This window comes from Triticum dicoccoides, chromosome 4A, assembly GCF_002162155.2.
Source record: "Triticum dicoccoides isolate Atlit2015 ecotype Zavitan chromosome 4A, WEW_v2.0, whole genome shotgun sequence".
In the NCBI taxonomy this organism is placed as follows: Eukaryota; Viridiplantae; Streptophyta; class Magnoliopsida; order Poales; family Poaceae; genus Triticum; species Triticum dicoccoides.
Window position 1 is genome coordinate 491,159,120 of NC_041386.1, and position 12,252 is coordinate 491,171,371.

A 12,252-nucleotide genomic window follows, 5' to 3' on the forward strand; every position below is an offset into this window, starting at 1 on the left:
AGTCTCCAGTGAGAGAACTTAGGCGAGTATTGGACTGCAGCTAAGCCCCCGAGTGGGAGGATTGCTCTTCACTCGGTAGGATTTTTTCAAACTTAGGCGAGTGCCGGACTGCAACTAAGTCTCTAAGTGAGAGAACTTAGGCGAGTACTGGACTGCAGCTAAGCCCCCGAGTGGGAGGATTGCTCTCCACTTGGTAGGATTTTTTCAAACTTAGGCGAAACGGATTCGCAGCTAAGCCCCGAGTGGGAGGCTGGCTCGCCACTCGGTAGGAAACTGTTTTTACAAACTTAGGCGAAGCGGATTCGTAGCTAAGCCACCCACTGGGGGATTTCTTACGCAAACAAAAACAATAATAATCACTGGGAAAATTATAACGCTCTTGTCTTTGATAAATAAACTACATGAGTTTTTCTTATTACATCTCATCCGAGTGAGAATTTAAGTATAAAAGGGGCGGAGTAGCTCTGCATTCCAGGCGTGTGGCTCATCAATCTGGCGATCGACATTGTAGAGGTGGTATGCTCCATTGTGAAGGACTCTGGTGACTATGAAGGGGCCTTCCCAAGTAGGGGCGAGCTTGTGTGGTTTCTGCTGATCCACTCGGAGGACTAAGTCTCCTTCTTGGAAGGCTCGGCTCTTCACGTTTTTGGCATGGAATCGATGCAAGTCTTGCTGATAGATGGTCGATCGAATCAAGGCCATTTCTCTTTCTTCTTCTAGGAGGTCGACTGCGTCCTGCCGGGCTTGTTCTGCTTCTTCTTCTGAGTAGAGCTCGACTCTGGGAGCATTGTGAAGCACGTCACTCGGTAAGACTACCTCGGCTCCGTAGACCAGAAAGAATGGGGTTCTTCCAGTCGATCGATTCGGGGTTGTCCTCAATACCCAAAGGACTGATGGGAGCTCATCGACCCATGCACCTGTTGTGTGCTTGAGATCGCCCATCAATCGGGGTTTCAGTCCTTTGAGAATTAGGCCGTGTGCCCTTTCTGCTTGCCCATTCGACTGGGGGTGAGCGACCGAAGCATAGTCGACCCGGGTGCCCTGAGAGGCGCAAAAGGCCCTGAATTTGTCGGAATCGAAGTTTGACCCGTTTTCGGTGATGATGCTATGTGGAACTCCATATCTGAATATCAACTCTCTGATGAAACTGATAGCGGTGCAAGCATCAAGATTCTTGATAGGCTTGGCTTCAATCCATTTGGTGAACTTGTTGACTGCTACCAGCACATGAGTGAAGCCGCTCCTGCCTGTTCTCAGTGGTCCAACTATGTCCAGCCCCCAAACAACGAAAGGCTAGACGAGTGGAATGGTTTTCAGGGCTGACGCGGGCTTGTGCGGCATATTGGAGTAATACTGACATCCTTCACATTTGTCGACTATCTCTTTTACCATCTCATTGGCTCTTGGCCAGTAGAACCCCGCTCGGTATGCTTTAGCCACAATAGTCCGAGAGGACGCATGATGACCACAGGTCCCCGAGTGGATATCGTTAAGGATCATCTGACCTTCTTCTGGTGTAATACACTTCTGGCCGACCCAAGTCGCGCTTTCTCTATATAACTGTCCCTTTATGACTGTAAAGGCCTTGGATCGACGGACGATCTATCGAGCCTCTTCTTCGTCTTCTGGGAGTTCTTTCCTTAGGATGTACACGATGTACGGTTCTGTCCAGACGGGAGTGATAACCAAGACTTCCATGATCGGGTCGACCACAGCTGGAACTTCAACTTCAGTCGGATCCGTGGCGCTTTTTGGTTGCGGGGCCTCTTCAGTGAAGGGATCCTCCTGGACTGATGGTGTGTGGATGTGTTCCAAAAACACATTGCTGGGAATGGCTTCTCTTTTGGAACCTATTTTTGCCAGATCATCAGCTGCTTGATTTTTCAGTCGGGTATGTGATGAAGCTCTAACCCCTCGAATTTCTTCTCCAGCTTTCTCACTGCATTGCAATAACCAGTCATGGCTGGACTTCTGACGTCCCATTCCTTCATCACTTGATTGACCACCAAATCTGAGTCACCATAGACCATGAGGCGACGGACGCCGAGTGAAATGGCCATGCGCAACCCATATAAAAGTGCTTCGTATTCTGCCTCGTTGTTAGAGGAATCAAAGTGGATTTGAAGAACATATCTGGGTTTATCTCCTCTGGGGGAGACCAACACTACTCCGGCACCAGAACCATTTAGCATCTTGGAACCGTCGAAGAACATGGTCCAATGTTCCGAGTGAACCTGAGTCGGCAATTGCTGTTCAATCCACTCGGCGATGAAATCCGTGATTGCCTGGGACTTGATAGCTTTCTTTGCCTCAAACTTGATATCTAGAGGAAGGAGTTCAATCGCCCATTTTGCCACTCGACCAGTTGCGTCCCTCTAATGCAAGATCTCTGACAACGGAGCGTCGCTGACGACTGTATGGAATGATCAGAAAAGTAGTGGGCAACTTTCTTTGTGGTCATATAAATCCCACATACAAGCTTCTGATAATGAGGATATCTTTGCTTCAATGGGGTCAAGACTTCAGAAATATAATACACTAGGCGCTGAACTTTGAAGGTTTTCCCTTCTTCTTCCCGCTCGACCGTAAGTACCATACTGATGACTTGTCCTGTGGCTGCAATGTAAAGCAGCAAAGGCTCCTTGCTGCTTGGGGCAGCAAGCACCGGCTGGGTGGAGAGCAGAGCTTTGAGCTCTACGAACGCTGCGTCAGCTTCAGGAGTCCACTCGAACTTGTTAGACTTCTTCATCAATCGGTAAAGAGGCAATGCCTTTTCACCGAGACGAGATATGAATCGACTTAGGGCGGCCAAGCAACCAGTAAGCTTCTGAACATCGTGCACTCGCACAGGACTTTTCATTCGGAGTATAGCACCGACTTTTTCTGGATTGGCATCGATTCCCCGTTCGGAGACGAGAAAACCGAGTAACTTTCCGCCAGGAACCCCGAATGTGCATTTTGATGGATTAAGCTTGATATCAAACCTTCTGAGGATGGCAAAGGTTTCAGCAAGGTCAGTCAGCAGGTCGGAACCCTTCCTTGACTTGACCATAATATCATCCATGTACGCCTCCACATTCCGGCTGATTTGGGTGAGCAAACACTTCTGAATCATCCTCATGAATGTGGCTCCGGCATTCTTGAGGCCGAATGGCATGGTAACATAACAGAAGCACCCGAATGGAGTGATGAAAGCTGTTTTGATCTCGTCAGGCCCATACAGACGGATCTGATGGTACCCGGAATAGGCGTCTAAAAAGACAGTCGCTCACATCCCGCAGTCGAGACAACTATCTGGTCGATGCGGGGGAGAGGAAAATGATCTTTCGGGCAAGCCCGATTGATATGTTTAAAGTCAATGCACATGCGAAGTGACTTGTCCTTCTTGGGGACCATGACAACATTGGCGAGCCACTCGGAGTGGTAGATTTCTCGGATGAACTCCGCTGCTAAGAGCCGAGCCACCTCTTCGCCAATGGCCTTTCTCTTCTGGACGGCGGACCGTCGGAGATGTTCTTTGACAGGTTTCACTTTCGAGTCGACTCGTAGGCGGTGCTCAGCCAGCCCCCTGGGAACACCCGGCATGTCAGAAGGCTTCCATGCGAAGATGTCCCAGTTCTCACGGAGGAACTGGATGAGAGCTTCTTCCTACTTGGAGCCGAGTGTTGTCGAGATATGAGTTGGAGCAGCGCTGGGGTCGTTCGGGTGGATGTGAGCTGTCTTCGTATCGCCAGTCGACTGAAAAGTTGACTGTGTAGCGGGCTTCTTGGCTCGCAACAAATCACTCGGGTCTGCAGTCTTCTGGTATTCCTGCAACTCCACCACTGCCATCTGAGCATCATCGATCTTCGAACCTTTCTGAAAACATTCTTCCACTTTCTTCCGATTGCCCGTAATAGTGATCACACCTTTGGGGCCAGGCATCTTCAATTTGAGGTACACGTAACATGGTCGGGCCATGAAACGTGCATAAGCCGGCCTCCCCAAAATAGCGTGGTAGGCACTCTGGAAGTCTACAACTTCAAATGTCAATTTTTCTTTGCGGTAATTCTTGGAATCACCAAAAACCACATCAAGAGCAATCTGGCCGAGTGATTCAGCCTTCTTCCCAAGAATGACCCCATGGAAACTCATGTTGCTGGCACTGAGTCTGGACATCGGAATGCCCATCCCTTTCAACGTCTCAGCGTATAATATGTTCAAACCACTGCCACCATCAATCAGGACTTTGGTCAGTCGAGTGCCTTCAACAACTGGGTCGACCACCAAGGCTTGCCTCCCAGGGGTGGCGATGTGCGTTGGGTGGTCGGACTGGTCGAATGTTATGGCAGTCTGAGACCATTTCAGGTAACTAGGTGTCACCAGAGCGACCATATTCACCTCTCGGTTAATAACTTTCAGTCGACTTTTGCTTTCAACATCGGCAAAAATCATCAGGGTGGAATTGACCTGAGGGTATCCGTCGTCACTGTCTTCTTTGTATTCGACCTTGTCCGACTCCTTTTCCTTACCTTTGGGCTGCTTGCCCTGGAACTGCTGGATCAAGAGTCGACACTGTCGAGTGGTGTGTTTTGGGTAAATGAAATTACCCTCTTCATCTTTCTTTGTGTGGACGAGACATGGTAAGTCCAACACATCATTTCCGTCCTGGTCTTTAACCTTTTTGGGGTTCCAAGGTCCCTTAGGTTTCCCTTTAAACTTTCCTTGGGTTAAAGCCAAGGCTTCCCCGGGAGCTGCTGGCTCGGCTTTCTGCTTCTGTTTCTGATTAGAATTTCCTCCGGTTTCTTGGGCGACTGACTTGAGCTTTCCACTCCTGAGTCGGTCCTCATCTTCACCATTAGCGTACTTGGTGGCAATCTCCATCATCCGATTCAAGGACATATCTCCGGTTAGACCGAATTTCAAATTCAGTTCTCTGTACTTGACGCCTTCCTTAAAGGCACAAACTGCTTGGTGGTCACGCACATTCTCCACCGAGTGATGTAACGTGATCCACCTCTGAATGTAATCCGTCATAATTTCATTCGGCTTCTGTACGCAAGACCACAGTTCCGTCAGCCCTGCCGGTCGCTTGCACGTGCCTTCAAATGTGGTGACGAACACTCGGGAGAGATCCTCCCAAGTGTAAATGCTGCTAGGTGCTAACTGGTTTAGCCACGCTCTGGCCGAGCCCTCCAACATGAGAGGCAGGTGCTTCATGGCCACTTCATCATTGCTGCCGCCAATCTGGACGGTCACTCGGTAGTCCTCAAGCCAAGTATCGGGCTTGGACTCGCCAGCGAACTTACTGACTCCAGTCGCCAACCTGAAGTTGGGAGGAATCACAGCGGCCCTGATGGCTCTACTAAAGCACTCTGGCCCCGAAACATGTACTCTGCTGCTGGTAGGTGCATCTCTATCGTGACCTTCTCGGTGAGCCCTGTTCCTGTCGACCAAACCCTGGACGAGAATGGATCTCGCGTCAAAGCCTGGCCCTCTGGAGTCGACTGGAATCTTTCACCCACCACTATGAGGGCGCCTGTCATCCTGCTGGCGAGGCACATGCGACCCGCTCCTCGGGGGAGGCATGGGCACTCGACGTCGACCATCACGATCGACTCGGTGATCATACTGCTCATGGTTCCCATACTGGTCACGCCGGTCTCCACGTCCCTCACGCCTCGGGGGCGATCCCGGGCTGTGAGCCGACTGGACCGTGTCCGCGGCAACGGATCTACTATGAATCCTGTTCCGCGACTGAGAAACAGCGGAATTTTGATCTCATGCTGCCCGGAGTAATGCTCTGATCTGCAGTAAGCCTCTGCCAGCCTCCGACCGGGAAGGCTGAATCGACTCCGCTATACGGGCCGCGGCTGCTAAATTCTGAATCAGAGTTCGATATACCTGCGGGGGCGGGAAGAGCTGACATCGACTGGACTCGGGAACCCGTTGTCGCGCACGCTCGTCGAGTGCTCGCTGGAGGTTCTCAAGTCGAGTGCGCTCGGCCAAGTTTGCCAGGCGCGCGTCCTCCAAGGCACGAGCCTCAGGGGTTTCTCCAACGATAGGAGTGTGCAGTGCATCCATGTTCCGGCGGCGAAGTTCTTCTCTCTGCAGTGACGTGAGAGGCTCGGGAAGATACTCCTCATGGAGACGCGATGGGTCGCCTCCACCCGCGCCTCCGTCGTTGCGGGGAAAACCGGGAGGACTGGGTGGTCCATCGACCATCAGAATCTCCGCCGCCGAATCGCTGCTGTCGCACTCGGATGCGGTCTCTACGGAGCCAGTCGACAGGTCGAACAGGCCGTAGAGGGATTCGTCGGGCTCGATCGCCGCGACTTGAGGGGTGGCCGACTGACGTGCCACCACGTGCCTCACCCACCGCTGAAGTCTCGACTGACCGGAGCGCTTGCGCCGGCGGGAAACGGGGAGGAAGGACAACACAGGAGCCGACCGGTAGGGGGTCGACGGTTGCCGCAGGAGAACGCCGCGGATGCATGCGCTAAAGTGCATTGCCCCGCGAGCAGGGAGTGCGTCCACGTTGAGCGGAGCCTCCTGGAGCCAAGCAGAGTCGTCGACGATGAACGTGAGCACGTCGAGACGGATCTCGCGGCCCTCCACCGAAACTCTGCCGAAAACCATGATGATTCGGGTCGAAAAAGGTCGCAACTCCTCCAACAAACGCTAAAACACCTGCCCCAAGGTGGGCGCCAACTGTCGTGGTTCTAAGTCTGACAGTAGTGTAGGGGGGTAAGTATGGAGAGGCAAGATCTTAGCTATGGAGAAGTTGTAAGCACACAAGGTTTATGAGTTCAGGCCCTTCTCGGAGGAAGTAATAGCCCTACGTCTTGGAGCCCAGAGGGGGTTGACTGGATTATGTGAGTATGAGTTACAGAGGTGCGAACCCTTGTCTCGGAGGAGGGGGGTGGCTTATATAGAGTGCGCCAGGATCCCGGCCAGCCCACATTACAAAGGGCTCAATGTACATTAAGGCGGGGTGTTACTGGTAACGCTAGTAATAAAATGCTATGATGACCATAAAAGCTATTTAATGACCGACCGTTAGCGTGCGGAGTGACTTTAGGTCTCCTGGCCGTCGAGTGGTTGGATCTTGGTCGAGTGATTGCTTCTTGGTCGAGTGTCTTCGAGTCTGTCGAGTGGAACACCTCCAAGTCGATTGAAAGGTGATTTCTTCTAGAGATGTCCTTGGGTAGGGCAATTGGGACAAGTCCATGACCCTACCCTAGGTACATTGCTTCATCAGGGATCCCACGCCCGGATCCACCCGCTCCGGCCGCCGCAGCTCCTTTCCCCGCCGGATCCGACGCTTACGGCCGCCTCTCCGGTCTCCATCCTCCTCTCCGGCCAAGTCCGGTGACTCTCCGGCGAACCTCGAACTACGTGCAAGTCAACCCTAGATCTGTTTCTGAGGGTAATTTTCGTCTAAGTCCTTTTCGTGTAACTTTTTCTGGCCCTGTTCATCGCTTCATAACTCCTCATCCGTAGCTCCGTTTTGCGTGATTGAGATATCAAATTGTTCGTTAGGATGTCCTCTTCATTTCATTCCATTGCACCATGCTTGTTGGAGTTCATCTTGATGCTGTAAATGATGTTGCAAGAGTACTATAAAATGTTAGTTCCTGATTCTTATCAGATTATGAGCATTTATCATTTTTGCCATGATTATTGTGTGCCTCCTATGAACTTGAGCCCTACATGTGTTTTGCGCTATGCCATGCCATCTTTACAGGGGTGTATGCCATGTATTTTTGTGATCAATGTGGTGACTAGCACAAGCATGCAAAGTAGCTCTCATGATGTTGCTGATTTCACGGACTTAGAATTCTTCTAAGTCATTTTCCTGCTGTTATTTTTATGTCATGTATTCTTGTTGCTACAGAGTGATCCATGCCTCTTTTGAGCATGTTCAGTAAGGATGATTTTGAGATATTGTTATGCTCTATCCATCCATGTGCTTGCTTGCATTTATGGAGTACCCTAGAATGACTCAATCTTGCTATACTTTTGCTATAAAATGTTCCTGGCAGAGTGTTTACGTGTTAATCAATTTTGCCGAGCTTGTTGTAGTTGATCCATGCATGCTATGAGTATGTTCTTGCCATGGTTAGCTACTTGAACATGTCTTCTTGCTGGGTGTATGCTTAGTTTGTCATGCAATGCCTTGTGTTGGGTGCATCGAGCACACAAACATGCCTTCATATTTCTGTTTATGCCATGTCCAGTTTTCTGCTAAGTCTGGATCTGTTAACGAAACTTGCTATGTTTACATGGGTGCCATCATATCTTCTGATCCTTTTTGGCTTATGGTCAGTAAGGGACTTTTGTTATATGCTTTCAGTAGTTTCATGCCATGCCTTGCTTTACCATGATATGTTCCTGTAACATGTTGTTATCTTGCTCTAAACATTGCTTCCTGATGTTAATTCCTGGCATGTTAGTATTTTCACTAAGTCTGAGATGCTGATATCTTTTGCACTTTTGCCATGCTTGTTTGAACCTGCTATTGTGTGATTTAGCCGTAGCTCAGTGTTCATCTTTTGTTAAGCATCTTGAGTGGTTCACTGTCATGTGCTTTGTTGCTATGTTGGAGTGCAGTAGCTTAGTTTTTTGTTGCATTCTAGATGGCATCGTGTTGTTAATCGCAGTTTTGTGACATTATTGTTTTGCTTGCCATTTGCAAACCGTGCATCCGATTCCGGTGATCTTTATATCAATTTCGACCAAAATCATCTCATCTTTCTAGCGGCACTCTTGGATTTCCAAGTTGAGGCCTGGTTCAATCTTTCCCTTCTGGAGTATGCATATGCATTGCATATCACATCCCGCATCTCATGCCATGTTTTGCATCATGTTGCTTGCGCATTGCACCGTGGTTGATTGTGGTTCCCTTTGCTTGTGTTCTTGCCTTGGGTAGAGCCGGGAGACGAGTTCGTGGTCGAGGAACCCGTTGAGTACGCTTATGAGGATCAAGCTTTCGTCTTCTCGGAGAACTTTGCAGGCAAGATGACCATACCCTCGAAATCACTTCTATCTTTGCTTGCTAGTTGCTCGCTCTATTGCTATGCCGCGATACCTACCACATGCTTTATCATGCCTCCCATATTTCCATGTCAAACCTCTAACCCACCTTTCCTAGCAAACCGTTGTTTGGCTATGTTACGGCTCTGCTCAGCCCCTCTTATAGCGTTGTTAGTTGCAGGTGAAGATGGAGTTTGTTCCATGTTGGAACATGGTTATTGTTGGGATATCACAATATCTCTTATTTAATTAATGCATCTATATACTTGGTAAAGGGTGGAAGGCTCGGCCTTATGCCTGGTGTTTTGTTCCACTCTTGCCGCCCTAGTTTCCGTCATACCGGTGTTATGTTCCTTGATTTTGCGTTCCTTACGCGGTCGGGTTATAATGGGAACCCCTTGACAGTTTGCTTTGAATAAAACTCCTCCAACAAGGCCCAACCTTGGTTTTACCATTTGCACTAACAACCTATCACCTTCCCTTGGGTTCTGCAGACTCAAGGGTCATCTTTATTTTAACCCCCTCGGGCCAGTGCTTGTCCAAGTGTTGGTCCGAACTAGAGTCCTTTGCAGCACCACCTCAGGGAAACTCGAGGGTTGGTTTTAGTTGTACGGAGCGCTCATCCGGTGTTGCCCTGAGAACGAGATATGTGCAGCTCCTATCAGTATGTCGGCGCATCGGGCGGCTTTGCTGGTCTTGTTTTACCATTGTCGAGATGTCTTGTAACTGGGATTCCGAGTCTGATTGGGTCTTCCTGGGAGAAGGAATATCCTTTGTTGATCGTGAGAGCTTGTGATGGGCTAAGTTGGGACACCCCTGCAGGGTTTGAACTTTCGAAAGCCATGCCCGCGGTTATGGGCAGATGGGAATTTGTTAATGTTCGGTTGTAGAGAACTTGACACTTAACTTAATTAAAATGCATCAACCGCATGTGTAGCCGTGATGGTCTCTTTCCGGCGGTGTCCGGGAAGTGAACACGGTTCTTGTGTTATGCTTGAACGTAAGTAGTTTCAGGATCACTTCTTGATCACTTCTAGTTCACGACCGTTGCTTTGCTTCTCTCCTCGCTCTTATTTGCGTATGTTAGCCACCATATATGCTTAGTGCTTGCTGCAGCTCCACCTCACTACCCCTTTCCTACCCATAAGCTTAAATAGTCTTGATCTCACGGGTGTGAGATTGCTGAGTCCCCGTGACTCACAGATTACTTCAAACAGTTAGAGTTGCTGATGATAACCGTGCAGGTGACGCAACCGAGCTTAAGTGGGAGCCCGATGAAGTTCGTGTTCTTTGTGTCGTTTCGTTTTCCAGTTAGTCAGTAGTGGAGCCCAGTTGGGGCGACCGGGGATCTAGCATTAGGGGTGGTCTTCTTTTATTTTGGTTCCGTAGACGGACTGTGATTGTATTCTGGATGTTGTAATGCTATATTTATGTATTGTGTGAAGTGGCGATTGTAAGCCAACTCTTTATCACTTTCTTATTCAGTACATGGGATGTGTAAAGATTACCCCTCTTGCGACATGCCTACAATGCGGTTATGCCTCTAAGTCATGCTCCGACACGTGGGAGATATAGCCGCATTGTGGGTGTTACACAATTGCTCAACAGTAATTCGTTCACCCACCGTAGAATACTTATGCTCTTGAGAGAAGCCACTAGTGAAATCTATGGCCCCCGGGTCTATCTTCATCATATTAATCTTCCAATACTTAGTTATTTCCTTTGCTTTTTTACTTTGCTTTTATTTTACTTTGCATCTTTTTCATAAAAATACCAAAAATATTATCTTATCATATCTATCAGATCTCACTCTCGTAAGTGACCGTGAAGGGATTGACAACCCCTTATCGTGTTGGTTGCGAGGAGTTATTTTCTTTGTGCAGGTACTAGGGGACGCGCGCGCAACCTCCTACTGGATTGATACCTTGGTTCTCAAAAACTGGGGGAAATACTTATGCTACTTTGCTGCATCATCATTTCCTCTTCGGGGAAATCCAACGCAGTGCTCAAGAGGTAGCAAGAAGAATTTCTGGCGCCGCTGCCGGGGAGGTTCACGCAAGTGAAGATTTGACTTCCGACAACGAGCCATTTCTGGCGCCGTTACCCAAAAGTCAACATTCCAAGTACCCATCACAATCCTTATCTCCCGCATTACATTATTTGCCATTTGCCTCTCGTTTTCCTCTCCCCCACTTCACCCTTGCCGTTTTATTCATCCTCTCTCTCTATCCTCCTTCTCTTTCTCTATTTGCCTCTTTTTGCCCGCTTGCTTTTTGTTTGCTTGTGTGTTGGATTGCTTGCTTGTCACGATGGCTCAAGATAACACTAAATTGTGTGACTTTACCAATACCAACAACAATGATTTTATTAGCACTCCGATTGCTCCTCTTACCGATGCTGAATCTTGTGAAATTAATGCCGCTTTGCTGAATCTTGTTATGAAAGATCCGTTTCCTGGCCTTCCTAGTGAAGATGCCGCTACCCATCTAAATAGCTTCGTTGATTTGTGTGATATGCAAAAGAAGAAAGATGTGGATAATGATATTGTTAAATTGAAGCTATTTCCTTTTTCGCTTAGAGATCGTGCTAAAGCTTGGTTTTCGTCTTTGCCTAAAAATAGTATTGATTCTTGGAACAAGTGCAAAGATGCTTTTATCTCTAAGTATGTTCCTCCCGCTAAGATCATCTCCCTTAGAAACGATATTATGAATTTTAAGCAACTTGATCATGAACATGTTGCACAAGCTTGGGAGAGGATGAAATTAATGATACGTAATTTCCCTACTCATGGTTTGAATTTGTGGATGATTATACAAAAAATTTATGCCGGATTGAATTTTGCTTCTAGAAATCTTTTAGATTCGGCCGCGGGAGGCACTTTTATGGAAATCACTTTAGGAGAAGCTACTAAACTCCTAGATAATATTATGGTTAATTATTCTCAATGGCATACTGAAAGATCTACTAATAAAAAGGTGCATGTGATAGAAGAAATTAATGTTTTGAGTGGAAAGATGGATGAACTTATGAAATTATTTGCTAGTAAGAGTGTTTCTTCTGATCCTAATGATATTCCCTTGTCTACTTTGATTGAGAATAATAATGAATCTATGGATGTGAATTTTCTTGGTAGGAACAAATTTGGTAACAACGCGTATAGAGGAAATTTTAATCCTAGGCCTTATCCTCGTAATCCCTCTAATAATTATGGTAATTCCTACAACAATTCTTATGGAA